This window comes from Pipra filicauda, unplaced genomic scaffold (assembly GCF_003945595.2).
Source record: "Pipra filicauda isolate LSUMZ 115617 unplaced genomic scaffold, ASM394559v2 scaffold230_size2164044_pilon, whole genome shotgun sequence".
NCBI lineage: Eukaryota > Metazoa > Chordata > Aves > Passeriformes > Pipridae > Pipra > Pipra filicauda.
The window spans coordinates 1,538,632-1,565,086 of NW_024104344.1; positions in this window are offsets into that span (position 1 = coordinate 1,538,632).

Consider the following 26,455-nt stretch of genomic DNA (forward strand, 5'->3'; position numbering starts at 1 on the left):
GTTCACTCTATTTATAGGGCAGGTAGAGAAGGCTCTAGAAAGAAGGGAGGAGCATGGGACTGAAAGGGAGTTGTATCCAATTCAGGGAAAGAAGGGAGGAGCATGGGACTAACAAGGATCAATAAGGGAAGGATTTGCATTGTGGCAAATTTTAACCAATAGGAAAATAGGAAATAAACATGAGGGAGAGAATATTATAAAACTCAATAAAAACAGGGGTAAAATAAACTCAACACATGCATTAACAATGTCTAACAGTCTTTCTTAGTTAACAGTCTCTGTTTCAGCAAAGTCGCATTGTATCACTTCATAGCATGTCCTCTTTTACTGTTGCCTTGGACAGGGTCTCTCACAGCAGTTGCTTCCACATGAGAAACTTCTCTTCCTTGCTGTAGGTACCTTCCACAGGTCATGGTCAGGTGTTGTCTGCTCAGCCACTGCAATCTCTTGAATGAGTCTTACAGTATACTCCTAAAGAACTCTCATTAAAAACCTCAAACCTTATTTTGTCATCTCAAAAAACCTGAGTTTCAGTGACAGATGTTAAGATTTGCAGATATTGGTATTTTGTTGCCCATGTTAGAGTAGGAAAAAAGGGAATCTGCCAATAAAACCACTTTAAATTTGAGCATTTGGGTTGGAACTGGACCAAATTGAGTCAGTCTTTGAAATGCTTTAGGGAAACTAAACTACATGGACCAAATGAATTCAATCCCACATATATAACTGAGTATTTTTCACTCAAAAAGAAACTAAAGTAACATAGCAAACCTATTTTCTGTTTAACAAACAGTTTAATGGTCATTCTGACAGGCAGTTGAACATCATTCACTCTGTACTATAGTAAAAAGGAATTATATCAAAGTTTAAATAACTTTTAAATAATTTCCCAAAATATTAAAAAAAATAATATTCTACAGTCTGCATTCCAGAGGTGAAATACCCTCATTTGCTTATAAATGTTCACAAATCACAGGATTCTTTTTATCAGAAACCTGACAGAAATATTAGAAAGTATAAACATTAATTAGTTTCCATCGAACTGCTTTTCTTCTGGAGTATCTTTTCAGACTTTTCTGACAGAGCAGGAAAATGGTAACTAAGTGCCTCAGTTTAAAGAGACTGGAGTGTTTCACTAAGGAGGATTAGTTATGAGGTAGACCAAACTCCTCTCTCTCAGCAATTGTCAATCTGAAATTAAGAGGCTCCAACCAAGGAAGTGTGGAAAAAGGAAGAAATAACAACTCTTTATTAAAGGATTTTTGTATATTGGCAAAAAACGGTAATGGAACACAAAATACTAAACAATAATTCTGTACCCAAAAGTCCCCTTCAAAAAGGAGACAGTTTGATACTCCTCTGTCCTCTAGCGCAATTCTAATCATGGTTGGCAGGAGCGCTGTTGGATCACTGGAGGAGCAGAGCCTGCAGTGCTCAGTGGTGGTCAGCAGGGGCACTGCTGGGCTCCGGCTGTTGCAGAAGAAGCCGGAAAATGGAGATTTTCCCCTCACACACACCGAGGAGGGGAAGGGGAACAGGGGAAAGAAGGGCAGTTTCCCTCCCACTAAACTCACACTGTCTGTGGCTCACTGTGATCAGGACTCCCCCTTTTTCGTCGATGAGCACAAACTCTCCAATGAATTCTGAGCAGATTTGGGCTGGGGATGGGGCAGTGCGCAGGCAAGCCGAGGTCGGAGAGCAGCCAGATGACCAGGTCGAGAGCAAAACAGCCTCCAAGCTTTTCCAACACACCTTACCCCCATTAAGGCAGAAAGCAAAGTGTCCCCAGTTTGCAAGGAGAGGAGAAAAAACTCTCCCCTCTCTGCAGTTTTGGATGGGCCATTAGTCTGGAATGCAGGTCGGCCAGCTAGTTCTTTTGTATAGTCAATCACCCCTTCCCCCTTCCCATTCCACATCCTTCTTTTACAGCGGGACAAGAGAAAGGAAAATTCCTGCTTGGATTTTTAGAACAAGTAAACCTATGACACTAAGCTCTCTTCATTTCATAGTGAACCTAATTTTGCAAAACATTTGAGCACATAATTGAGTCCTGGGAATTTATAAGTGCTTGCCTGAAACTAAGCATTTACTGAAGACTTTGTTTAGGTCGGCATGATCTGATTTCCAGGTACTGATCCCATGGTGTTTTTCTCTGAGTTCATGGGAAATATGCATATTGCACAGAGGGTAGAATACATCATCAAGTGTTCCCCTATTATGCTAAAAGGATATACAATGGCCAGAAATGCTTCCCAATTTAGAGTTTGTCTTGGGATATTAAGATATTCCTGTATTTGTTCTGGGACACTATATTCCTAACACAATGCATTCAGGGAGGGAACAAAAGGAGAAAGAAAAATAATCACTCAAATTAGTTTAATCTAATAATATTCACTGGCAAAAGAAGACAGGATTCCAAATAACTGGTCAAAGAGAGCTTAAGAAGGTAAGAGAGAAAGAACTGAAGAATTTAACAAAAAGTTTTTGTTTCATTGAGGTTTTTGCTCACTGTGAGTCTCAGAAACCATGTCCAGAGCTACTGAAGTGATGAACAGGATTAAAGAAGTAATAAATTGCTGTAAGCAAGACCCACTGTCATTCATCCATCTACATTTCCCAGGCATGCAGGAGCAACTGGACGCTGCTGTGTAGAGTTTCCCGCTAATGGCCAGAGTACATGCAGTTTGTGTAATTTATGTTTATGACAGATCTGTGTGTTAGCTTGATTTCTGCCTACCCTTACTAGTGTTCTGTGTGTTCCGAAGTTGCATGAACATCCATAAAATTTTTGTCTGGAGACTAGATAAGAGACCTACAAGGAACATAAGTTGAACATGTATAATTTTCACTGAAAACAACCACATTACCATATTCTGTAAAATCCACAGAGACTCTATAATCCAACAATACTATGAAGATATTTAGAAGCAGGAAAATTAAGAGCTAGATATTTGCTGCTTGCTTCTTCAGATTCACTGATAAAAATACCCAGTTTCTTTTTGTTATTTGCCTTCTTATGATTATAGCACCATTAATTCGCAATGTTTTTCCAAATTTCTCTGACACAGAAGAGGTAAGAAAAATAATATTCAGATTTGAACTGGTGGATAATACAGTTATGTTTTACTGTGTAATGTAGTGCCTTCAGTCTGCAGGCTATGGACAGAATAGGGAAAAGAAGGATTTTTAAAACTATAATATAATCAAATAAGAATTTGAATGCTGGATGTATTTTCCTTAAGATTGGATAAATAATAACAAAAGGAATTGTGTGTTTTTTCAAGTCTCAAGTTTTTTTAAAAAGATACCATTCTGCCCATATTAGGATAGCAAGAGTTCTTGTTGCAAACTTTCTGGGACAAATGAAACAAAAGGGATTCAGTAACTTTCTTGCTATGGTCTTTCATTAATCCTTTTTCTTGAGACATATCTAAATATTAAAAAACTTTGAAAAAAAAAGACCTAATTCTGCATAGTCCAAACATATGTGTTGATGACTTGGACATTTCCAGCTGAAATGATACCTTAATATGAATAAAGAGTGTGACAGATGATGCTTTTAAACTTGGCAAAGACTGATATTTGGCAATGGGGCTGAATAAAAGGATTACATTTCCTTAGGATTTTACTAGGCCCTCTTTCTTATTTCCCATCACAGTCTTAGTTCATGATATCCTCAAGTATCCTCTACAATCTCCCATTTTAGGAAGTGCAGAAACACCTAATTTTTAAGTTATGTTTAGCAACACTCAGTATTTAGACCATAAGAAGCATATTTTGTTTCTTCCTGTTTGCAGTCTACAGAGGCCTCAAAAATACTTTCTCACTCTTAGTCTGATTCAAACTGCAGATAAAATTTACAGACATCTGGGAACAGGCAAACACTTGGCCTTCACCTGCTTATGTGGCTATCCTGATCCCCAATTCTGTCAGAGTTGTTTTAACAGCCTGACAGCCGGCTGAAATTTTCATTTATTTCAGCAGCTTGGGAACTGATTGCCTCTGATGTGTGGCAAAGACAGCTTGTCCTGGCATTTTTTTTTATGCAACCAGGTTATATATTCATTTTTTAGCAACTTAATTCTAAACTTCAGCGCATTTGAAAGTTGTCAGTCCCTTGTACTTCTGTCTAATTAAAAAAATCAATGGCCAAGTAGCATTGAAAACAGGTGCATATTTAAACAAGCCAATAAATTTAGTTATCCAATGTATAGAAGGATGTTCATCAGCACAAATGTTCTTGAAAACAAAATGTAAGTACTGGTATATTCATGAGAGGCTGTTTTTGTGATATATCTTAACACCTGTCAGCCTCCATATGTGTAATTTTTCTTATTTTTAATTCATTTTTATTCACTTGGATACCTAACTGTAAGAGTTTTAAGTTGATGCTGAATGTTTGTCTTTTGTTTTGAGAGCTCACTGTTCACAAATGCATAGGAAAAATCTTTGAAACCCAGTGTAAAGAACACATCATTACCCTCAATAAACAGTATCCATCATAAATTCTGGTGTTTGCAAACCACCTGCATGAGTTCCAGCATCTCAACCCCCAACACATAACAACAGCTCTTCTTCCTTGCACCTTGGGTAAAGTCAGCAAACTTCAGCAGTGCTTTGGGGGAAAACTCTCGCAGAAAGTTAAATATTATGTAGATATTTTAAGACAATCACTCATGACAAAGCAATGAAGTTCGGTCTTTTAATGGTCAAGACAAGAGCAGCGATGGTATCTGAAGGTAAAACCAAAGAGTTACAAATACATTTGGGAAAAAAATTTTAAAGGCAGAGGGAAAACTGTAAAACAGTGATGCAGACAAGGTCCCTGGCTTTGTGCAGCTTATCATTTGGCCTCTAAAGGAACTCTTAACACTCAGGGAAACTCCATCCACCCCAACCCTGTTGGTTAAGCATAAAGTAGTCCTCTTAAAAGCTGCAAAGCTTCAGCCTTGAAGACTGCCAACCATAGGTGTTCTGAATGCCCCTCAGCCCACCCGCCTGTTAGCAATTAATGCTAAAAGAACATTGATAATGTTGACACCCACACAGTCAATATGAATTACAATACCCAATCAAGATAAATTAGAAAGCAATTTTAATCTTGATTTCATATACATATATATATATTTACATACTGATAAGGCAACATTTTATCTGAATATTGCTATCATCTCTAAAGTTTACATCATCTCTAAAGTGTCAAATCAGAAGACTTTAAAGTTGACTTATGCAAAATAGACTTGCCTCAGAAGATTATAGCCCAATTTAAAGCAATATAGCGAGAAGTAAGTGACTATACAAGAGCACAGAGCCATCCCTTCAAGCTGAAATCAAATACCTAAAATCTATAGCTCACCTTATGGCACAGCACACATTGAGTTTGGCCAGATGGACTGGCAGTATTTTAATAAGAACATTCTGTTTCCCTTTCTTTTTTAAATTGTTTGTTTTGTTTTAATAGCACATTGCAGATTAATCTCTAAAAGTAGATGCTATGAAGTATATATAGCAAATCTTTTAAAATAATAAGTCCTTGCAGTAAGGAAAGATAAAAGTGAAGCAACAAAGGTTGCAGAACTTGGAGTTAACTAAGGCAATGTCGTGCTATATGAAGGCATCTTTCAAAGCTGGACCCATCACTCAGGTGGGATGCTGAAAGGTCATTTGCACCAAGAACTTTTGTTTTGGAAGAACCAAGTGGCACGAGATTTTTGTTTGTGTGCTTGGGGTTCTTTTATTGTTTTTCATAATCGATTTGAATTTTGGTAACTTGCACATCCATATGGACACTGATTTTGAACATCAGCCTGGTACTCCTGGAAAGGCATAGCTTGAACACTAGGCTTAAATTCTGTGAGAACTAGAACTTTTATTATGTAGGAACATGAGCTATTTTAATGAACCCGTTTAAGTTCAAGAGCAGGTTAAATGAGCAGAATAAATTCATATGTCAGCATTTAGAGCTATGAGGCTGAGATACTGCCATACTGGATGAAACCAAAAGTTCATTTAGCTTAAAAACCCATGTCAGGTATAAGCCAATAGCAGTTGCTTAGGGAAGGAGTAGAAGACATCAGGCGTGTAGAGTAATCCTTTCCCTGTCAGCTTTTGGCAGTCAGCAGTTTAGGGACTTTCAGAGGCAGAGATTACATGCAGACCAGAAAGTTTATTAGCCATGAATGGACCTGTTTTTCGTGCAGTTGTCTAATCCCTTTTAATCTCATTTGCGCTTTCAGCTACCAAAGTCTGGTCATGCAGTGAGTTCTACCATTACTGTGTTATTAAAAGTACTTCTCTTTTGCCTCAATTAAAATCTTTTGTCTGATAATTTTGATGGCTTCTCATGAGTACTTCTGCTGGAAGGAAGGACAAATATTATATCTCAGTATGATATTTGTTCCATCTTTACCTCCTGCATACAATTCATGATTTTGTAGACCTCTATAACATTTGTCTTCTTTTTTCTTTTTCAAGCTAAAAATCTCAGACTAATACATATTAATGAATGTTGTTTCATATAATATCCTCTCCTTTTCTTGACTTTGTTAATTTTTTCTTTTATAATTAGCAGGAAGGATGAGAACTACATAGTAAATAAGTGATGTAGGCTTACCATGTATTTACCAAACAGAATTATATTCTGTTTCTGTTCTGTTCCTTTCCAAATAACTTCTGGTATCTGCCTTTGCCAATTTGACTTGCATTGGCCCAATGAATTCAAAAACCTCTCCTCAAATGAATCCAAATTTGTTGGTTTTTTGGGTTTTGTTTGTTTTTTTTTTCTTTACATGCAAGGCATTAAATACATTTCAGTCTTACTTCAGGGGAATGTATACAGCTTATTTCCAGCAACAAACACAAATTTTCTCTGTAATTTTAGTATCGCTAAATGCACCTTAAATATATCTAATATTTTCTAAAGGTAAAATTTCTGTAAGGGTAGCAAATATAAAATAAGTTTATTGAAGAATTGAACTCATAAACTGTAAATTAGATTTATACGTTATAAGTATTTTATTTAGAAAATGCTAGAAGTGCATGCCCCAAATAGCATAGACCATTTGGCACAAAGATCTTTCAAAATCTATCTTCTGAAATAAGCTTTTCATTGGCTCCCAATAAGACTCTTCTACTGCTATGAAATAGCTTTTAAAACATTTTAGCATTGCTGAATATAATGAAAGCTATCTGTGTGCTGAATATATTACTTCAAGGTACTTTTCAGTTGAGTGACAACAACATCTTCTAAGATATAAAGTCCAGCTGAGAGGATTTTACAAGTGTAAGGAAGAGGTAGTTATGCGTCATCATTGCAGGACTTTGCTATACAGTTTTGCAGTTATCCAAAAATCTGTAATAATTCACGTTCAATAAGGTAAAGTGCAACAAAATACTAACATCTCCTTTCTAAAAAAGAAAGAGGAAATACAAGATAGAACAGATAAGGAAATATCATAAAACCGGCTGACCCCTTCAGTTCCCTTCAGCTTACTGATGCACATCATATTTACCTTGGGTGTAGAGACACTCTATGGCATTGAGGGCTGGGAAATCTGGTCAGTTTGGACCACAGCTTGTCCACAGAGAGTCAGTACTGAGTCATATTTTGTGCTTTAACAGTAATGTGCTGGTTTATCCTGGAATAAGGACACTGAAGAGATTCAACATGCTTTCTTGCAGTTGTTGATTTATTTAACTGGGTATGCTAGGCATGTAGGGACATAGATTTCACTTTCTCTATTTTAAATTACAGATGGTTTAATAGAAAACTCACATATTAACAGTTTCAACTTTTCCAACATTGTACTCAAAAAAAGAAAGTAAAATATTTGTAAATCAGAGATCTTTGTTGTACAAATGTGTTTATTTTCATTCTCCATATTTTTCTTCCTCATTACTTCATTAAGCAATTTAAGGAAAAATATGCTGAGAAAACAACTTTATGTTTTGGAATTCAGTTGTTCTACTGAAAAGTCAGGAGTTAAAACATAATTTTCTGTGAATGAGATTACAAAGAAAGAAAAAAATTACTTTGATGTGAAGGTAAATGACTTATTCTTTTTAGATTAGCACATTTTTAAGTATCTTTTTTAACTTCAGTCCTAATGCTGCTCTTTAAAACAATGAAATGTTAAGAAAATCAGACAGTCAACAAACTGATCGATTGCTTTTTCAGGGTGGGGTAAGCTTTCAAAAACACTGATTATGAAAAAAGTTAAAACCCTCAAATTACTGTATAGTTCAATCTACAGAAAGAGTGACAAGAAAACACCGATTAGCAAGGAAAGCAATGAGGGAGTAGAAGAATTTCTGGACTCCTCTGGTGAGAAGGAGCAGTAGTTTTACAAGAAACATGATGCTGATTTGGGGGAATGAGAGCTGGGAAATTGACCTTTTGAAGAAGTTAAGGCTGTATAAGCTGCACCTGTGGGAAAAAACAAGGTAAATTGATCTTCTTTCCCCAGTTGTCACACTCACAGAACCAGAGAGGGACTGGCAAGTTAGACAGAGAAGACAACGGCTGGGTTATGGTTACAGGTATAATATTTTTCCACAGATAAATTGCAGTACTTCTGTAGCCAACCTGATATCTCACATTGTTTTATTAAGCTCCTGATGAAGTGCTGTGTAAAATGCTGTGCTATGGAACTAATGCCCTGGGTTAAGCTACTATCAAGAACTGAAATGAAGTAGGCTGTGTCTTGTCAAGTTTGTTTGGAAACAGTGTCCTTGTCACAAAAGTTGAAGTTTATGCAAGCAAATATGTGTGGTGTTAGGCCTTTTGATAAATACTTTCCCTTGCAAATGTCAAAGAATGAAACCAGAAGAATTTGGAAATAAAGGTGTTTGAAAGCTGTCCCTCTTAACTGAAAGTACAATAAAATGATTTGCTTTAGAAGGGACCTTTTAAAGAACATCTAGTTCCAACCCCCCACCATGGTCAGGGACATCTTCCACTAGATCAGATTGTTCAAAGCCCCTGGCTTTACTATCATCTTTTTTTTCATTTTGTATTGCTACTGTAATATCAGAAATAACAGCTCCCTCCATAAGATTTGACCTCATATATTCTGTGCCTCTGTGGTCATGTCAATGACTGTTCTTCATGGGGATAGTGTTTTCTATGTGGTCACATTCAGCACTATGGAGAATTGCGAGAGATCAGAGTCAAGACAAGATTTCTCTCTTCCATTCCAATGGTGCTAGTTATCTTCCCAAATGGCAGTAAATTAGAGTTACATTACTTTTGGGGTCACTTTGGAGGGAAAGAAATTTCTAATGGGTGGTTTATTAGGATTGAGAAGCTCATTTCTAATATAGTATTTTGTTAGGTATTGTGAAGACTTGGAATGGTATCACTTATCATCAGTGTACATGTAGAAAGTAGAAGTATTCCATTGATGACAAAGAAAATGTTAAAATGTCTTATTTAGTCTTTCTTTCTCAGCCTTCTTTTTTTCTGTTACGTCTTTTTCACCATTCCTCCTCCTTCCCTCCTCTGCCCCTCTCTGAGCTGGGATATTGGGATAACAGTGTGTTTAGAATAAACACAACATCCTCTGTAAATTTTTATTACTGTGATCAGTTTAAGTCATGGTAATACCAGGTGGGAGATGAAAAATCACTAGTGGAGTTGACTATTTTTTGCTTTTTTGTTTTTCTACTGTTTGCTCCTTAGATGAAAGCAATGACAGCCAGAAAGAGACTGTGTTACATTTAGAAACCTTTATTTAAGAGCACATTGTGTAATGTCTCACCAAGAGACAGAGGGGATCCACGCTGTACAATTAAGTTGCGTTATTACTTTGTTGTTCCCTCCTACCTCTACTCTCCTTCCTCCTTATCTCCCCTCCTCTTTTTCATTATGTCTTAATACAGTAGTAGTTTAGAGCCTGCTTTGGCCTTTTGCAGAAAGATTAATATTTTTCCTCTAATTCTAATTGTTACTTCTGCAGCATTCATTTAATTTATATGTTCTTGTTAATTTAGTAAGAAAACTATTTGTCAAGAACAGCTGTTCATACCTGTGCTTTTTCAGCCTAACTTTGAACTAAAAAAGACTTTAATTTTTAAAGCTGACCCTACCATAACTATATATTGAGGCACCATGTTTCCACATTTGCAACTTCCTTTAAAGGGAAGAGGACTAATGATTCTGAGCTGTCGTTCAAACTTTATTTTCACTGTTGTGAGCCTTTAAGGAACAAGTGACAGGTCCAGCAAAACTCCACATTTTTGAGAGCCACTGCTACATGTCAGTGGTCAGTGTAATGTCCTTCTTAGGAGGCCTCTGAATAGAGCATTGATCCTTAACTTACCTCAATGTTTCAGAGGTAATAAGGTAATGTTAGGAAAACATAAATTTCAACAAGCAGTGTTTGTTTCTTATGGAAAACACCCTGAGAAAACTAGGACATGAATATTAATGAGAAAGGTGTAACTCCTATTTATTCCATTTCAGCTTTAATAGATAATGAATAGTCACCATTATACTGCATTTAAAGGGATAGTAGAATTTTATAGCATGCATTCAATAGGAAGGCTCTTGATTTTGTCAGCTAGCAACAAGCATAACAATACATTTAACTGGGGACATGCTGTCTGAACTGTGATTGGGCAGGAGAACTTACATGTTTAGGAGTGTGGTGCTCCTTCCTTTGGGAGAAGAGGGAATAGATTTATTTAAAGAAAATTATATGCTTATATATAAACCAAGTAGCAAATATTATCATTTTTTCCCAGATTTTGAAAAACTCGTACAGTTATTTTATAGAAAAAAGGGAAGAAAATTGTGTACCTGTTGGATGTGTGGGGTTTGTTTTTGTTTTTTTTTTTTTTTTGTCCAGGATTTTGCATAAACAGAAATATATAATTCTTGTGGAATTTTCTCTCATGTATTGTGCAGAAGAGTAATTTTTTTCTTTTTTTTTCTGCAGCTTCACTGAATCACTGTGACTTTTTTCCTAGAAATGTAAGGAATCTTCAGCAGTTAAATTAATTTCAAAAGGAAATGCACCACGTGAGTGAATTCATTCAATCTGAACGTCAGGACCTCTGCAAGCCACATCCTTAAACAGAACATATGCTCACCCAAAGTGCACACAAGTAATTAAACTCAACCCTAATTTTCTTAAATGTAATTGAATTTCATGGTGTGTGGAGTATTGTGAAGGCACCTACTAGGGGTTTCAATACGCTTTGGCAGCATTAGAGACAGCATGTTTATAGCACCACAGTGGGAAGTTTAAAAAGTCACTGATTCCCTAGAAGCTAAAACATACGACAAGCTTTTTTTTCGTTTCTTTTGAACAGTCAATTCACATCTGCACACAAATCCCCTTGATGCAGCCATGCTTTTCTTCAGTGTCTTCTGTTTGCTAAAGGGTGAAAAAAGTGATAATTTTGCTTCTGCAGAGTGACATTCTGCTTGCAACTGGTCTTGTCATCAGGTGAGAATTCTTTATGGATTTAAGTGTCCTTTCTCATGATGAGACTTTGGATTTGTAACTGTTCTTCAAGAGCCACTTAAAAGATGACCATTTTGTGGCTTAGATTGTATCAATGAACTCTTTTGGGTGAAAAAAAAAACACATGCAAAGGTGTATTTCTTCTTTTACTTTTACAATAGTTTCATAGCTGGAAGGATTACCAATGCTGCGATATGAAATACCCAAAATTTGGAATATGTTCATTTGTTGTGTTGTGTTTAAGTTGCTACATTCTCCGTGGTTCTTTTAATTTCCCTTTCCTGCACCTTCCTACCATGGTAGATTGTTGTAGTTCTACTTCAGAAGTAAAGCCTCATCTTCTTTTCAGGTCTGTCTGGAAAAATGAGACATGGGATATGAGAAAAGAGTTTCTACATCCACTGCAAGCGGTAGCAATTTTTAGGCAACTTTTGCTACAGGCTTGAGTAGATGTGATTTGCACATCATAGAACATAGAAGGCCAAAAGTAACAGAATGTGAAATACAGCAATACTAATGTGCCAAACCTCATACCCAATTCATTAATAATTCTCAGGCTGTTACTAATGTCCAATTGTAACAATACTACAGATCAGATTAAGCTGATGATTAAGTGGAAAGATTAGGATGGAGTGGAAAACCACGGCAGATTAAGTGGAAAACCATGGAAAAAATAGGAATAAAAATATCTAAATATATTATATCAGTATTAGCAATATCTGAAATGGTAGATTCCACTTGTGACAACTCAAAGGAACAAACAAGAGGAGCTTGAAGCTTTGACCCAGTTCCAGAGATTTAACTTCACTGGTATAACTGAAACTTGGTGGGATGTGTCCTGTGACCGGACTGCCCTGTTGGGTGGTTACAGGCTCTTCAAGAGGGATAAGAAGAACAGGTGAGGCAGAGAGTAGTGGTGTAATGTGATGGAAGTGATGGACTATATGAACTTACAGTTGGTAATGACATGGCTGAGAGTCTGTGATTAAGAGACAAACAAATAATGTGGATGTCATTGTGGGAGTCTACTATAGACCGCCTAGCGAGGCCGATGACGCCAGGAACCTGACGCAGCTGGTTGAAGGAGGTGATTGTCCCACTCTGTTCTGCACTGGTGTGGCCTCACCTTGAATATTGTGTGCAGTTTAGGGCACTGCAATATTAGAAAAATTTAAAGCTATTAAAGAGCGTCCAAAAGAGGGCAATGAAGATGGTGAGGAGTCTGGAGGAGAAGCCATATGAGGCTGAGGTCACTTGGTCTTTTCAGCCTGGAGAAGAGGAGACTGAGGGGAGACCTCCTTGCAGTCTACAACTTCCTTGTGAGGGGAACAGGAGGATCAGGACACTGATCTCTTCTCTGTGATGACTAGTGACAGGATCCAAGGGAATGACCTGAAGTTATGTAAGAGGAATTTTAGGTTAGATATTAGGAAAAGGTTCTCACTCAGAGGGTCACTGGGCACTGGAACAGGCTGCCCAGGGAAGTGGTCACAGCAACAAATCTGACTGAGTTCAAGAAGCATTTGGACAATGTTCTCAGGCACATGGTACAACTCTTCGGGCTGTCCTGTGCAGGGCCAAGAGTTGGACTTCGATGATCCTTACAACTCAGAATATTCTGTCATTCTGTGATTTTTTTCTTCAGCTAGTGCTGACTCCTTCCTAACTGCAGATTATCTGAAACTAGAACATGACATTTGTCTAGGAACAGCACAAAGTACTGTTACCTACTGAAGGGCAATCTGTACTTGCTTTGAAGGCTGTTGTTGTGATGCAACAAGATTTTACATGTGGAGGGGTTTAGGTAAATACTTTTTGAGCCTAAAATTGTTTTCCTCCTGTTCATTATCAACTAGCAGTGAGGAAAACATTATTAAGAAAAATAAGAAATTCTAGGTAGCTGAAGAAAATGCCCTACACTGACATCTGTGAAAGATTGCTGGACATTGGCTAGATGCAACAGAACAATTGTACCCTCACAGTGCCATTTGCAGTACAAAGATATTCCATATACTTCATATGGTACTGGATTTACAGCTTACTTAATGGTGATTTTCCATAAACTATGGAAAGATTTGAAAAAAAGATTCCCAAAAGAAATTGTCTCACTTCTGCACTAAAGCAGAGAACTTCAGTTATCTAAACAGTTCAAATTTAATTCAAATTTCTTAGACTGTTTCCTATCAGTTGAAAAAGTTCCATTGTTTTACTGAAGAATAACTCCCTGTTAGTGTGTGAACTTGTAGCAGCAATTCTGAAAACAGGTAACCTTTGTGTACCATAAGTGTCTGTAGAGAAGAACAGAGCTGAAGATTCTGGAAAAGAGCAGGAAAATTCAAAATGTACTTAATACAAGAGTACAGGTCTTGCAGGTTACAGTATTTTTGGCATCTTCTCAATCACCTTCTGTCATATGATAATGTCAAAAACTTACTACCTCATAACCAGTGCAGGCTATCCAAGTGTAACAGTAACCAAAATCTGCTTTCAATTTATCTGAAGTATCATATGTACATGACATTTAAACTACTTTTCTCCTTCTCTTCTTCCATTTAAGCTTCAAAGATTATTTTTTCTCTTCCTCTCTATTATTATTTTATTCAGCTCCTGTCTTTGTGTCCCTCCAAATTCTGCTCGTGAAGCATTTTTCACCTCTTTCATCAGAACACAAGTATCTAAATAGTCTATTGGGAAATTCCCCCATGCATCTGTGCTCAGGACAGGAGTATTTTTATTGCTTCTCCTTCAGAATGGTCTTTAGTTTTTCTAAAAATAGCTCCTTGTCTCTAGAATAAACACATTAACATCAGCCTTATAGATAAAGGAAATATATTTCATACAGAATACCAAAATTTGGAATTTCATAATAATAATGGTAAGTAATCATAAAATAGTGCATACTTTTTTAACGGTTTAGATGTTTGGAGTTAAATAACTGTGTTTTACAGCAACATTATTTCCTTAAGACTTTAATAATCACAAATGGAACAAGTGCATGGTCATCAAAAAAGAACTGGTGATTCTGCACTTTAATGTCTTTGAATAGGACTTGTAATTTGTAAACTATTATGAGTCACACTGGACAGTAATGTCTATACTTATAAATCAGAACCACACATCCTATCAAACCTTATGGGGAATCTTGTAGATAAAATCTGTGTAATAACTCAAATACTTACAGGTACAAGTCTTCTATAAATTACATATTTAAATTATGTATTCTGTTGAGAAGCAGAAATTCTTTTAACTGTAATCACTTCTGGGGATATCAAAATCTTGGAAAACAAAATGTGAAAAATATATTCTACCAACTTCAACTGTTTTTTTTTAAACAAATTTTAATGTGCATTATAGTAGTTGAAGGCCAGACAAATAAATTATGTTTGTTTGGTTTTGATTTTTTTTTTTTTGAAGGGGGAAAGGGGCGGGAGAAGAGCAACTATTTCAACTTCAGAAATTGAAGAATCTTGTGATGTTGTTTATTATATATGCCTGTGTGGTGGGGCATATAAGTGATTAGCAAAATAATGGAGAGTAATATGCCTCATGACTTATTTTTTAAAAAGAAAACAGAATTAACAAACATGTATACCCTGACCATCTTATTCTAACAAAATGTTCCATAAAAGATATTGTGATTAGACAGCACTTTTTAGTTGAAATATTTCTAGGTGTCATACTGCTAGTAATGAAATAACCATTACAACACCCAGGAAAATTAAATATTGCTCAGAGAAACTCAAGCATAGCCTGATTAAAGTCAATCCATTCCAAGACACATGCTAATATTCAAAACCTTATTTGGATCCCACACTTGAAACATTTATTGTGTCTTATGGGGACTTGGAAATAAGATTAAGAATTATTAAGTTTGTTTTTAAAAACTTTTGGGAGCAATACTGGTAAAGTAACTTAAGAACTGAAACTTTTAGGAAGCTTTTCTAAAAGTAACTTTTATGCTTTTGAAACAGTCTCCTTCAAAGTAAATCTATCTTAGCTTCTAAATTATGTTAATGGAAGTCACCTGACTATTGCAGGCCATCCAGTAAGAGGTACTCATATTCCTATATGTTTCCTCTGCCATGAATATAAATTCCATCACCTGAGTATAACTCAGTAGAGGAAGAAACTCTTCCATCCCAGTGAAACAAAAAAGTGGCAAGAAACACCTGGTTCTCCAGAAATACACATCTTTATCTCAGGTGAGTTTTGAAGACTTGATGTTACTCAGTAATTTTGGTAATCCCTAATGCTCAAACTACCCCTCTTGCTCTGTTTGGGAAAAGCACTGTGGAATTACACCCTGAGCATTGTACCTCAAAAACAGTTTTCTCCAACTTTCAGCTTTCTTTTTAAACCCCTAAACAGGCCAAGGGTAAATATCTGCTAAAACATTTCCCTTGCAACATTTACAACTCTTGTCTCTTTCTGAAGGAAACTCGGTTTTAGCCTGGGGAATTTGTTGCTAGCCTGCTGTGACTGTTTGTTGTACATTACCCACAGAAGCTTTGCCCATCTTTTGTTGAAAACTGTTAACCTCTGAATGCCACAGTCATCATCACTGAAGTAAGGTCAGGAAGCAAATGTCAGAGGCTTTATTCTGTGTAGCATCATCTCACAAAGAAGTTCATTGTTATTGTTGAAAAAACTTTTTTGTGTGTGTTTGAAAAATGTCTGCTCTATTTAGATACTTCCATCTATGCCACTTATTGCCACATTAGAATGCAGCTAACAGAACACCACTGGTTTATAAAGGTTTTGTAGAGAGGCAGAAAGACCCAAGATAGTACTTTCACATGATATCCAATGAATTACAAACAAAATATGCTACCTAATAGTAAAGAATCAACAAATATTCTTCAGAAATCTCAAAATAGTCTGAGGTCTCACAATAAATGGAAATATTTTCTTTTGTTTATTTAGTAGGTTCTCCTGGACAATAAGAGTCTTTACATCTTTGCAAACTACTACAATAAATGATAAAGGCATCCAATGTAATTTCTCATATACTTACTATTTGCAGAAAGCTAATAATTTATTTTAATTGGGACTGAGCTTGGGACCATCAGGACAAATAATAGTAAGAGTTTTCATGCTATAACGTAATGGCAAACTCCTATACCTCAGAGATGTTAAAAAATATCTTGTGTGACTCAGAAATAAAAAATATTGCATTGGTCACCTTGAGAAGAGTTACTATTAGACTGTCTATGATGCGATATTGCAAACTGGCAGGTGGTAGGCAATGGAAGTTTCCAGGAGATGCTGTGGGCAATCCAATAATTTTGCCATGGGGATGGTCCTTGGTGCAAAAGAGGAATTGCTATTGTACCAGGTTCAGAAATAGTGATGTGACATAATACATATTCTCCATGATAAACTTTGCTGCTTGCCTATATCCTGGGCTAATAGGTCTCTTCTCAGTATATGCTCCTTCCAAGCAATGAACATGAACTGGACAAAACATGAGCCATTAGACATGAGGAAAATAACTTTTTCACAAAGCAGGCATGTCCATTATGTAATTATTTCTTGTAACGTATACACTTAGGTTGCTATAATTTTTTTTTTTTTCTTGAACTCCACTGTTAGAGCTTGTTCTCTCTGTTGCTGGATGTGCTCTGGATGGTAACATTGCTATTTGTTGCTATGGAAATCAATGCCAGAGGTTGCAGGGCTGGTGAGAGTGTGCTGGGTAAATCACTTAATGGAATATGACATTGTCAGACATCCATTACCTTTTGTGCATAACAGTTTAATTTTCTCTCTTACTTTTCTGGGCTGCTACCACTTACTGGTTAATAGCCCAGGTACAATAAGTATTTTTTAATGTATTGTGGCTTTATTGAAAATCTTTACCCTTGTATTATCCAGATACTTGTTATCAGGTTTAAAATAAGAGGACATTACAAGGAGTGGACTCTCATCCTCCAAGGCTCTGTATCCATTTGATTTTCTTAGGGAAATCTGTAGAAGATCTAGGTGTACTCCAGAAAAATAGGTAACTAATATGTGAAGGGACAACCCCCTCAGTCTAGGCTGGACAAAGCTGTGTATGTCTTAAACTTTTTGACCTTCTCTGGTGATTCTCCTTATTCACCTTCTTTTCGGCATTTCTCCTCTCTTTTATCAACTCAGCCACTATCTGGCAAAGCTCCTGTGCAGATACAGGATCTTGTCTCTGGTCAATGGTCTGGTCCACATGAGCTGATAACCTGGGGAAGGGGATATGCTTGTATCTCAACAGATAATGGCCCTCGCTGGGTACCTGCGCAGTGTGTGAATCCTGCTATTGGCCCTGGAAGTCGGCAGTGCAGTTCTTGATCTGTCAAAGTTCATTCCATGGAACGGAAGAAACGTCTGGGTGACGCTAATGGAGGAACTGAACCAGACAACCTTTTGTGCATCACTGGCGTATCCAGAGCAGCCATTTCACACCTGCCTTGTTGGTATTCCTTTAAATGACACTGAAGCATCTCTCCTGGTACAAGATGTCGTCCGACAACGTGACTTGTTGAAACGGGACTGATTCTTTGCCTTAGAAGACTTGTTTGGCAGATGGGGAATGCCTGGTTTGTTAGCTTCACTGTTCAAAATGAATGGCTTAGTAGTGTTGGTGATTGTAGTTGTGTTACTAATGCTGCCGTGTGTAGTATTGTTCCTGCAAAGGGCCCTGCAGGATACGATACGGGCGCTCTTTGTTGCACAACTACAGACAGGGGGAATTGTGACGGGAAGCGGTGGGTCTGCGGAGCCCCTGGAGCCCCTGGAGTTTGAGGAGCTTGAAATATTAGATGGTATAAAGCCTTTCCCATGAGAACAGTGAAGCTAATTAAACATTCCCATGGACACAGCAGCCTGAAGTATTAGGGAGTTAGCTAGAAGATGATAAGCAGTACAAGGACAGGCTGTTGACTGTGTTTCAGGGTGCAGGTGTGAATTCCTGAATGTTTTTGTAAAAATATATTTATAGTATGTGTGTGGGAAAGTCGGGGCCAGCTACTTCAGTAAAGCTGCCTGCTACGCTGAGCAGGCAGACACCCTTGTCCCATCTCTCTTCGCGTGCGTGTGTCTTCTTTTCTCTACGGACCAAAACCTAACTATACGACAGATACCCCACGACAAATACATGTTGTTTATGTCACGTAAACTAGGTTAGGCTGTGATACTGATTACATTAATAGAGAAATTAATTCAAATTTTCACTTACCCTTCAATTCTATATATAATACAATAAAAGGAGGCTAAAGGTTAGTGATAATAGTGTATGGTACCACACAAAAAGAGTCATGGGCATTTAAATTCAATGGACAAAATTGTAACTGATATTTGAAGATGCATCCTGTTTACTGAAAAGTGGAAAAAATCTTGACTAGAGAAACAACAGACATGAACAATTTTAATAACATTTGCACATTTGTTTTTGAGAGAAGAACAAACATTTTTTTTCTAACAGGAGCTAGAAAGCTGTCCTTAGATGCATGAGGGATCTGAGAAGGGTTCTTAAGAACCAGAAGCATTTCTTTTTGTTCCTTTCCTTGTTCATTCTTCCACCTTCATGGTCATGTTCTCTGTGGGAAAAAGTGTTGGAGTGACACTAAAATAAGCTCTTCTGATGTACTTCACAGCTAAGGAGCTGACTGATATTAATCTTTATCTTCAAAACAAAAAGCAACTATACCTGCAGTCACCTAGGAAGTACAAAAGCATGGCATTAGGTGTAGTATAGAATATCATTTTACTGCACTAGTCAACAACTATCATCTGGAATAATGATTTCATTTTTTTTTAAATTTTCATGATAATTGATGTTTAGTATTTCTTATATTCAACTTCAGATCAATCACCTAATATCAGCAGTAATTCTAGGGCTCATTAATCACCGTACACATAAAAATGCTGACTCAGACTTAATGTCCATCTAGTTCAATATTCTGTCTCTTTGAGGGCATTAAGAGTATCGGGAAATAAAATAAGCATTTGGTCATGTTCTAATTACCTGATAGAAAGGAGCTTAAGACTTGAAAGGCATTTATCATACTTTTGATAAGGGAAATAAATTCTTTGGCAGAAGGCTGGTCAATTTGGTGAGACAGGCTTTAAATTAAAGGACTTGGGGGCAGAAGTACTATAGGAGATGGGAGGAATGGTTGACTGATTCAAAGCAACCAGATGGGAAAGCAGGTGGGGAACAGGGAGAGCTCTGTGTAGATGAGGGAGTGCACTACTCTGCCCCCCTACCCCTACCCCACTCTGCTGCATGGCAGTCAAACACATGGAGCTACTTGAAGCCCCATAGTGGTGCCAAGAACATTCTGACACTGTGGAAAGCGCAAGCGGGAGACTTTGGTGCTGAAATTCACATAGGCCTGCCTAGTGGAGGCCCCAAGGGACCAGAACCAATTGAGAGATGTGTGCCCCATGGCGCACTTCGCTACTCTGGATTTAAGAGCTGCTGAAACAAACCTGGATCCTAGGGTAGTGACTATGTAACTATCTAGCTTTCCCCCCCCGCCTTTTTTTTTTCTCTTTCTCCTTCTTCTCCTACCTTCTTCTTCTCAAAATATATTGTAAGCCTGATGAAAAAATTCAGTCAAAGCCTTGCCAAGTGCCTTATTCTATCTGGATGTTCTAAAGTTTGCAATTAAAAATTGATTTTCACTGAATCTCCTGAGAACTTTATTGTTTCTTCCACACACTGCCCAGAGTATTTGCAACAATCACTATATTGTGGAGTTTGGGATCTTGCTGAGTATGTTGAAGGTGAGTACTCAGACAAAGATTATAGCTTTTTGGAAAACTTCAGCTTTCTCAGAGCTCATTTGGGAGGGATTCTGTGGAAAGCTACAGTCTACAAGTTCTATCAGGCAGCACACTTCAGTGCTGTTAAGCCAAAGGCAAATATTTAGTTATCAGAAAACCTGAGTGTTTTCTACCCTACCTTCCCCATAGACTATAAAGGAGCTAGCGAGTGCTGGAAGATTTTGAAGAACTCTTCCAGAGGCACAAAAACAGTTGGTCATCTTTAAGGTAAGTAGGAGGAGCAAGAGATCCTCTTGACTTAACTGTGAGCTTCTGAGTCTGCTAAAAACCAAAAAGGAAATGGAGATGGAAAAGCAGACAAATGCCTGTTGAGAGCTACAAGGCCTTGCCAGGGCATGCAAAAATGCAGTTAGAATTTGGCTTGAATTGAAATTAGTCAGAAATATCAAAACCTACAAGAATGGGTTTTTCATGGGTATGTAAGCAACAAGCAGAAGCAGAAGGAAATACTGGCCTTCTGTTAAAGTTGGTTGAAATATCTAATTCTTCCCTGTATTGTATTTTTAAAAACAAACAGCAGCAAAACCTTTTAATCATTTAGTACTTGAATTACCAACCTTTTACTTATCTTGGATGTGTGTTTGCTCTGATGTTAAAGAGAAAGGAAAAGAGAGACCTTTGATTTACCATATAAGTGTTAGTGGATGCTTCTTTTATCAGAAACATTGTTTGCCGATCAGGATCTCTGTTGTTAACTCAGTCTAAGAACACAAGAAAGAAAGAAAGCATTATTGAAATCTAACAGATTACAATGTACCTATAAAGCAAAAGAAACAAAAGAATGATAAAGTAAAAAATGAGATGATAAGCAGTAGTCAGATGGCTGGGCAACTTATCTTGGCTGTCTGTGGGAGTAGGCAGTGGAGTTCTGTTTTCCTGTAGACTTAATATAAAGGTGAGTTTTAGTGGTAAAACTGGAAGGAATCAATGAAGTATCTTATAATGATAATTCTCAAGTGTGTGTTAAAAATTCAAAATGAAAGATGAAGTTTGATTACGTTATTTTTTTAGGGAAGATGACATCAATTCATGCTTTGTTCTAAAGTAAAAGTACAAGATTAGACATTAGCAAAGCTATGGTTGGAACAGTGCTGTGCAATGAGAAATAAGGGCAAAAGAGGCAATAATGTTGTAGAATGGAGTTTGTGGAAATTCTTCTACTGGAACAGCTGCCAGTCTTCTTTGTCCAGCATTCAGCAGTTATGATCCCTGTTCCTACAAAACCTTAGTCATTGTGCTGAAAGACGTGGTTTTGATTAAACAAACATACTTCCTACTGGTGGTTCATACAACTTTCTTGGAAGCATTATATTCCACATCGAGAACATACATTTTTGTGGGCCTTTCAGATGTGGTCACAATGAAGATTGTTGGTTCTTGTTCAGTATGTGTAACTGAAGCAGTTTTTGGGTATTCAGGACTCCAAAGATTGTCCTTGTCTTTCCACTATAGATAAAAAAAAGCCTAATTGTTCAATTTTCAACACAGAACTAAGTCACGAAATTACTTTCTACCTCTGTCCTGCCTCAAAGCTTGAAAGCATTGCTTTTCCAATGTTTTGATTCAATTTCTTTTCCAATGTTTTGGTACAAATGCATTTCCATATGTTCTGTCTTCCCAAGTGAAAGTGAATCCAAACAACAAAAACAGACTGTGGAATGAGGTTTTAGCATTGTTTTTTTTCCTGTCTAACATGATATATTTGCAGCAAAATCAACAGTTGAGGATGGGTTCCTTCAAGAAAAGATCTTTGGGTATATGTAAAGCAGTACTTTCCAACTAGAAAATTTGGTTCATGTTTTGACAGCTGTGACTGGCTTTTTGAAGACTTGGCAAATGAGAAAATGAGAAATCTAGAAGAAAAATTTAAGAGGCATGGATTTTATTTTTTTTTTTAGCAGACATCAGACTTTAGCATTTCATGCATCATCTATGGGTTCTTGTTTACTTACTAAACTTGTCTTAATTAAGCATTTGCAGCCCATCCTGACTGCATGTCTGTACATATTTTCTTTGAGCTCATACTGAGAATAGTTTTGCATTTCTCATTGAATGTTTGGGTTTTGTGTGTTGTTTGGTTGGTTTTGTAAGAAAAAAAATTTACTTCCCTTAGGACATGTTTTTCCTTGAGCAAATGTCAGACTAAAATACGAGAATTCTGTGGAAGGGTTTGTTTTTCCTTTCCCCACCAAAAACCCCAGGGCATGTATTTCCGAATGAGAACCATGAAAGCATAGGATGGCATTATTATTCACTTGTTATATTTTGGAGATAGAGCACAGGTATTTGATCCTTCTTCTCTTTATGCAAAGCTCAAGACTTGAATTACATTACAAACTCTGTGAGATAAAACTCTTCATCATAGGAAATGTGCTTTGCTCAGGGATTTTTACCTAAGATGGGTGAATAGAACACAGTCTACAATTTCTATAAGGCAGCACACTTCAGAGCTGTTAAGCCAAAGGTAAATAGTTAGTTATCAGAAAACCTGAGTGAGTGTTTTCTACCCTACCTTCCCCTTTCAAAATTACCCATTTCTGACCGTTTTTGCTGATGGCAGCATATTTTTTATTTCTTTTAGAGCAGTCTCTCAGAGTGACTCATAATGTGTACTAGAAAGGAGGAAAAAATGATGTTTGATGAACTTTGAAATTTCTTTCATGCATTCCTTGCAAAGGAATCACTATAAGAACGTAAGTACATCTAGTATTCTCAACACAGCTTCAGTATATGCATCCAGTTTGCTTTCTTATACTATTATCTCTCAATTCTCTTCCTTCTGTTCAGTTCATTTTTGGAACATCAGGATGAAGACCAACCTTTTTCACAAATTGTATCAACAACAGGGTTTTACAGTATAATGTTTCAGTATCTTGATATTTCAAATTTTCTTTGTGAGTGTGGGGTTGGGGGGGTTGGGTTTTTTGGAGAAAGGGGGTTATTGTTATTTTACATGCTTTTTTGCTTTGCCTTTTTTGCTTTGACATATGTGTCAATAGTTTCAAATCAGACACACTTTCTGTTTCAGAAACTAATTTGAAGAGAATCTATTAAGTACTCTATGAAAGTTGCCACTTTACAACAGGCAGTAATTGAAAACAGAAATATAAAGAGAGTTCTGTTAATTCTTTTGGTCTCCATGTATATTAAATCTGGCTGAGGGATAAACCTTTGAGGCATAGAGATACTCTTGTGTAGGGTACTAAGGTTATTTTTAATTATTTCTTAAATAAGTTATCCAGGAATAAAATAAAGCTCAATATTACAGCTTTATACTTTGTTTTATAACACCAAAAGAACGTGTACTTTTGCTTGGAAAATATATCCATGGAGTATTATAGAGTTGACATACACTTTTGAGAACACAGAAAGAAAAAGCCATTCTGTCCAGGCAGAGAAGCTCCAGAAAACCTAAATACAACTGTTCTCATGGAGCACAAAAACAACCAAGGAGCTGAGAAAACTGACTTCAGAGGAAACACTAAAGTAACTAAATATGAATGAGGGCTTGGCCAAGGAATGACTAACACGAAAGGGTAGAATCAGAATCAAAAACACCTGAGAAACATAAACACTGTGCGTGGAGAAGAGTTACATAGTGTAAACTGCAAACTGTTTTTCCCAACCAAAGGCATAACTAAGAGCAATGAGATAACACTGAGACAACATCATAGAAGGCCTGAACAGTGAATTATGCCAGACTCCAAAATAATCTCTCTCTCATAAAAAAAAAAAATGAAGAAATTAATTGTATACAATGCACAAATAGTAGATTAAAGAAAAAAAGAAAAAGAATACTTTAAAGTAGTGTTGTGGGGAAATAATCCTATATGTTAGGATTCTGATAAAGGATCAGAAGCAGAACAAATTTTTGAGATTTTGCTTAGAGTTATCACTCTATATGAATTTGATAAATGTAGTTCTAAGAACTTACTGACATAAAAATTGTTTGCAAATGAAGAGATTCAAGTGTTCCTTGTTTTAAAGAACAGATTTTACTTATGATACTCTTACAATGATATCTGGGAAAATTGTTTTGATTTTATTAACACTAATTTTAAAGGGGAACCAAGGGGAGCATTGTCTTACGATAGTTATTTTTTTGTTTTTGTTTGGTTGGTTTTGTGTAGCATTTCTAAAATGTGTAAAAAGCTGCATAGTCACTGGTATTTGATTTACTACTTTGTTATTACTCAGGACAGGGCAGGTTTTTATGCTTCCTGTAACTCCTAAATTTGAAAAAATTGATACTACCTAATTTTCATAGTTTTTATTACCTTTTTTGGAACTTACTAGTAATATTGGTCAGAAATTCTGCCAATTTTTTCTTTCCTGTCTCAGTCAAAATTTAAATTGGAACGTTTAGCATAAATTTTCAGGGGAAGAAAACTCAAAATACTTTGCTGGTACCCTGTGTCGTGGTTTAACCCCAGCCAGCAGCCAAGCAACACACAGCCGCTCACACACTCCCCCATCAACAGGACAGGCGAGAAAACCAGAAGAGTAAAAGCTAGAAAACTTGTGGGTTGAGATAAAAATGGTGTAATAGGGAAAGCAAAAGACACTCGCATAAACAAAGCAAAACAAGGAATTAATTGACTGCTTTCTATGGGCAGGCAGGTGTTCAGTGATTTCCAGAAGAGAAGGGCCCCATCACATGTAATGGTTACTTGGGAAGACAAACATCATCGCTTCAAACATGTCATGTGGACAGTCAGCAAGGTGGCAGCAGCAGCGACTAAGTTAAATCTGAGTGTGAGCAGATCAAGCTGTACAGGGAAATTCCTGAGCTCAAGGACACCTGAGCAGCAGCCCGGAGCCCTCTCTGGACCTGGAAGCTCTCGCGAGCCGGTCAGACGAGGAAAAGGTGTTCCCAGGAGCACTGGAGGGAGATTTAAATGGCTCCAGGGAGCACCAGCTACCACGAGTGCAGTGAACAGGGCAGGCAAACAGGATGTGGTATGTCAGAAGGATGTGACATGGCAGTTTGTGTGGCAGTTCACATAGGCAGGGAAAGCAGGAAGGGTGCTGCAATCCACAAGCAGGTCCACACCTCAGGGAAGTGCTGAGCGCTCAGGAGGTCCACACCAGAGGGCTGAGTGCTGTAGGTCTCTGCCATAATGGTGGGCACTCACATCAGAGCCAAACCCAGTGTGTCTACTGAGACAGCCCCTGAGAAGACTGCTGCTCAAACCCAGACGGAACTAGTAAGGAATAGTCATAGTTTGAAATTGGCCCCCCTGAGAGGCTGGGGGGGCTCAGAGGTGATTGGGTGCCAGGACAGTGTTCCCTGGAGAGTCAATCACTGTCCATGTTGTTCGCTTCTGCTCAAAATCATATATCACAGCACCGGAAACGGTTGGTAGTTCTGTCTCGGTTGTTTTGCTGTTGGTGTCTGCTGCGTGTAGGTGGACAAGGCCGGGGGTGACTGGGCTCCCTCTCTTCCCCTCCAGGGGGGAGAGGGGAGCCCTGCGACCCCCCGACTCAGCCTTTGGCTAGAGTTAGAGTCAGCATTTGGAGTGTGTGCTGTGAAGGAAGAATTTCACAGCACCTGAGGTAAGAGGGAGGAGGCCAGGCCTTCTTTCCCCCCCCCTGCAGCTGTGGGACGCTTGGGACAGTGCAGAACTGAACCGAGCTGCCTGTGGCCAAGGCTAGGGGGCTTTTTCCCCCCCCATTGCATTTAGGTTGGTGGGGGGTGGATTTTAAGGCTCAGCACTTGAGCAGAGCCAAGTGGACGGGCTGATAAATCAGCTTGGCGCTCAGGAGAAGAATCCCAGGCGAAATTGGAGGCGAGCCAAGAGCTCGGGAGTTACCTGCCGAAGCTGACCGAGGGCAGCTGAGAACTGATGTGGAGGAATGAAGATTCCAGGACATGTACGCTTGATAAGCTAAGCTACACTACAGCAGCTTACAAACCGAGGTGAGACACCGAGAGGGAGAAATCACCAGCAGCAGGAGAGCAAGGACTCAAAGCTATCTTCTTGGACTTCATGAGGAGAGAAACTGCAACAAACAACTGGAACTTCGTGAGGTGGGAGTGTTCAGGAGCCCAGAACACTCCCACAGCAAAAGACTGTGTTAAGTATAAACCTTGAAAAGCAGCTCCTGGACTAAAGTTAAAGGAGGGGCTTGAAAGGACTGACTGATAGAAATGTAATATATAT